Here is a 4,791-nt window from a genome sequence, read left to right on the forward strand (position 1 = left end):
TCAAACTTTTTCAACTTTCACGCAATACATGAGCGCGAGCCATGGACATCGCTGATAACCCACAAGTATAGGGGATCGCAACAGTTTTCGAGGGTAGAGTATTCAACCCAAATTTATTGATTCGACACAAGGGGAGCCAAAGAATATTCTAAAGTATTAGCAGTTGAGTTGTCAATTCAACCACACCTGGATAACTTAGTATCTGCAGCAAAGTATTTAGTAAGTAATATGGAAGTAACGGTAACGGTAGCAAAAGTAATACTTTTGGGTTCTGTAGTGATTGTAACAGTAGCAACGGAAAAGTAAATACGCGAAGAACAATATGTGAAAAGCTCGTAGGCATTGGATTGGTGATGGAGAATTATGCCGGATGTGGTTCATCATGTAACAATCTTAACATAGGGTGACACAGAACTAGCTCCAATTCATCAATGTAATGTAGGCATGTATTCCGAATATAGTCATACGTGCTTATGGAAAAGAACTTGCATGACATCTTTTGTCCTACCCTCCCGTGGCAGCGGGGTCCTAACGGAAACTAAGGAATATTAAGGCCTCCTTTTAATAGAGTACCGGACCAAAGCATTAACACATAGTGAATACATGAACTCCTCAAACTATGGTCATCACCGGGAGTGGTCCCGATTATTGTCATTTCGGGGTTGCCGGATCATAACACATAGTAGGTGATTATAGACTTGCAAGATAGGATCAAGAACTCACATATATTCATGAAAAAATAATAGGTTCAGATCTGAAATCATGGCACTCGGGCCCTAGTGACAAGCATTAAGTATAGCAAAGTCATAGCAACATCAATCTCAGAACATAGTGGATACTAGGGATCAAACCCTAACAAAACTAACTTGATTACATGATAGATCACATCCAACCCATCACCGTCCAGCAAGCCTACGATGGAATTACTCACGCACGGCGGTGAGCATCATGAAATTGGTGATGGAGGATGGTTGATGATGATGATGGCGACGGATTCCCCTCTCCGGAGCCCCGAACGGACTCCAGATCAGCCCTCCCGAGAGGTTTTAGGGCTTGGCGGCGGCTCCGTATCGTAAAACGCGATGAATCCTTCTCTCTGATTTTTTTCTCCACGAAAGTGAATATATGGAGTTGGAGTTGAGGTCGGTGGAGCGTCAGGGGGCCCACGAGGCAGGGGGCGCGCCCAGGGGGACAGGCGCGCCCCCACCCTCGTGGACAGGGTATGGGCCCCCTGACGTGGATTCTTCTTCCAGTATTTTTAATATTTTCGAAAAATACGTTCCGTGGAGTTTCAGGTCATTCCGAGAACTTTTGTTTCTGCACATAAATAACACCATGGAAAGTCTGCTGAAAACAGCGTCAGTCCGGGTTAGTTCCATTCAAATCATGCAAGTTAGAGTCCAAAACAAGGGCAAAAGTGTTTGGAAAAGTAGATACGACGGAGACGTATCAACTCCCCCAAGCTTAAACCTTTGCTTGTCCTCAAGCAATTCAGTTGATAAATTGAAAGTGATAAAGAAAAACTTTTACAAACTCTGTTTGCTCTTGTTGTTGTAAATATGTAAAGCCAGCATTCAAGTTTTCAGCAAAGATTATGACTAACCACATTCAGAATAACACTTAGGTCTCATGTTTACTCATATCAATGGCATAATCAGCTAGCGAGCCATAATAATAAATCTCGGATGACAACACTTTCTCAAAACAATCATAATATGATATAACAAGATGGTATCTCGCTAGCCCTTTCTGAGACCGCAAAACATAAATGCAGAGCACCTTTAAGGATCAAGGACTGACTAGACATTGTAATTCATGGTAAAAGAGATCCAGTCATAGTCATACCCAATATAAATTAATAGTAATGGATGCAAATGACAGCAGTGCTCTCCAGCTAGTGCTTTTTAATAAGAGGGTGATGACTCAACATAAAAGTAAATAGATAGGCCCTTCGCAGAGGGAAGCAGGGATTTGTAGAGGTGCCAGAGCTCGGTTTTGAAATAGAGATAAATAATATTTTGAGCGGCATACTTTCATTGTCAACATAACAACCAAGAGATGGCGATATCTTCCATGCTACACACATTATAGGCGGTTCCCAAATAGAATGGTAAAGTTTATACTCCCCCTCCACCAAGAAGCATCAATCCATGGCTTGCTCGAAACAACGAGTGCCTCCAACTAGCAACAGTCCCAGGGGGAGTTTTGTTTGCAATTATTTTGATTTAGTTTGCATAAAGCATGGGACTGGGCATCCCGGTGACCAGCCATTTTCTCGTGAGTGAGGAGGGGAGTCCACTCCTCTTGAGAATAACCCGCCTAGCATGGAAGATACGGACATCCCTAGTTGATACATGAGCTATTCGAGCATACAAAACAGAATTTCATTTGAAGGTTTAGAGTTTGACACATACAAATTTACTTGGAACGGCAGGTAGATACCGCATATAGGAAGGTATAGTGGACTCATATGGAATAACTTTGAGGTTTAAGGGACTGGATGCACAAGCAGTATTCCCGCTTAGTACAAGTGAAGGCTAGAAAAAGACTGGGAAGCGACCAACTAGAGAGCGACAACAGTCATGAACATGCATTAAAATTAATAAACATTGAGTACAAGCATGAGTAGGATATAATCCACCATGAACATAAATATCGTGAAGGCTATGTTGATTTGTTTCAACTACATGTGTGAACATGTGCCAAGTCGAGTCACTTAAATCATTCAAAGGAGGATACCCATCTACTATACCACATCACAACCATTTTAATAGCATGTTGGCACGCAAGGTAAACCATTATAACTCATAGCTAATCAAGCATGGCACAAGCAACTATAATCTCTAATTGTCATTGCAAACATGTTTATTCATAATAGGCTGAATCAGGAACGATGAACTAATCATATTTACAAAAACAAGAGAGGTCGAGTTCATACCAGCTTCTCTCATCTCGGTCAGTTCATCATATATCGTCATAATTGCCTTTCACTTGCACGACCGAACGATGTGAATAATAATAAGAGTGCACATGCATTGGACTAAGCTGGAATCTGCGAGCATTCAATAAACAGGAGAAGACAAGGCAATATGGGCTCTTGGTTAAATCAACAATAATGCATATAAGAGCCACTTCAACAATTTAATTATGGTCTTCTCCTATCGACCCCCAAAGAAAAGAAAAGAAATAAAACTATTTACACGGGAAGGCTCCCAACAAGCAAAAGAAGAACGGGAAATCTTTTTGGGTTTTCTTTTTAATTATTACTACTACAGCAAGAAAGGTAAACTAGCTAAAGCTATTACTATTTTTTTTGGTTTTTCTTAAGGTTTATCAGACACACAAGAAGAAAGCATAAAAAGGAAAATAAACTAGCATGGATATTACAGTGAAAAAGTACGAGCACCGACATCTAGCAATGAGTGTGTAAACATAAATGTAATGTCGGTGGGAAATACGTACTCCCCCAAGCTTAGGCTTTTGGCCTAAGTTGGTTTATTGCCACGGATGGCCTGGCAGATATCCATAATTGTAGCCGGGGTCGTACTGAGATGAAGAAGACTCTGACTGCCACTGGTTGGAAATCATCTCCGGATCCCACTGGTAATTAGACTGTCATGGAGGTTCAAATTGTGGTTCCGGCTCCGTGGCTGGTGTAGGGTTCCGGTAGGTGTGAATGGCCGCCAGCGGAACGAGATACTGGCCTGCAGTTAAATCAAACAAGGAAGGAGCAGGCAAGGTAATAGTCTCAGGGTGATGTTTATCAAAGAACAATTTGTATTTAAGCGCCCCTTCCCTATTCTTAACAATAAAGTCATGCGCTACCATACTCTTGTAATCTAAATAAGCATTGGGCAGCAATTTTTCTTCTTTTTCATAGTGCCTAATAGGTATGTTATAATGTGCAAATACCTCCAAAGATGGGGCCCTTTGTACGGTTCAAACTTAACCGTTTAGCAATAATACCGCCCATACTAACAGTGTTATCGCAGAATAAACCATGGAACAAAATGATAATATCAGGAACTAAGGTTTCCACAGTTTCCGCGACCAATTAAGCAACGACTAGCAAATATGGCAAAGTAGCGTAAAACACGAAAATGTATACTAGTGATTCTTGCATCGGAAACCTTCCTAGTTTCCCCTACAGTGATAGTATCAATGAACCCGTCCACATCTTTACGATGTGGTTCCTCTAAGCTACCCTCGAAAGGTATTTTGCAAATCTTGCAAAATTCATCTAGTGGCATCTTCTTAGCCACATCATATAAATGAAACTCTACTAAAGGAGGTGTTTCCTTAGGATAATAGTAGAAGTTTTGCACAAAAGTATTGGTGAGTAAGAGATACTGTTCGCGTTGGTCGCGGAGGAAGTCGGTGAGGCCTGCATTCTCAGCCAATTCATAAAAATCATCATAAATCCCGGCTTCTCTCAAGAAATCATCGAAAGGCCATTCACACGGCCGAACCTCCGCGGTGCGAGGCAGATTATATTTGGGCCTCTGTGCTTCTTCACTTTGCTTTTCCTTCGAGCTTCGGCTCGACGAGCCCCTCAAAAATCTCTTCATTATTTTCTGAAAAATTCTGAAATTTTTAGTAACTTCAAACAAAAGTGAACCAAACTCAACAAAATTGATAGCGACTACTCCTACAAGTGACTAGAGACTATATCATGCATTAGAACTACTTGGAACCATATAAATTTGACATGCAAGCTCAAGAACATGGTCACCTAGGCAGCACAAATTTGCAATGAATAGAGCACTAGAACAAAAACTAATTGGACCAATG

This window comes from Aegilops tauschii, chromosome 4 (assembly GCF_002575655.3).
Source record: "Aegilops tauschii subsp. strangulata cultivar AL8/78 chromosome 4, Aet v6.0, whole genome shotgun sequence".
Lineage (NCBI taxonomy): Eukaryota > Viridiplantae > Streptophyta > Magnoliopsida > Poales > Poaceae > Aegilops > Aegilops tauschii.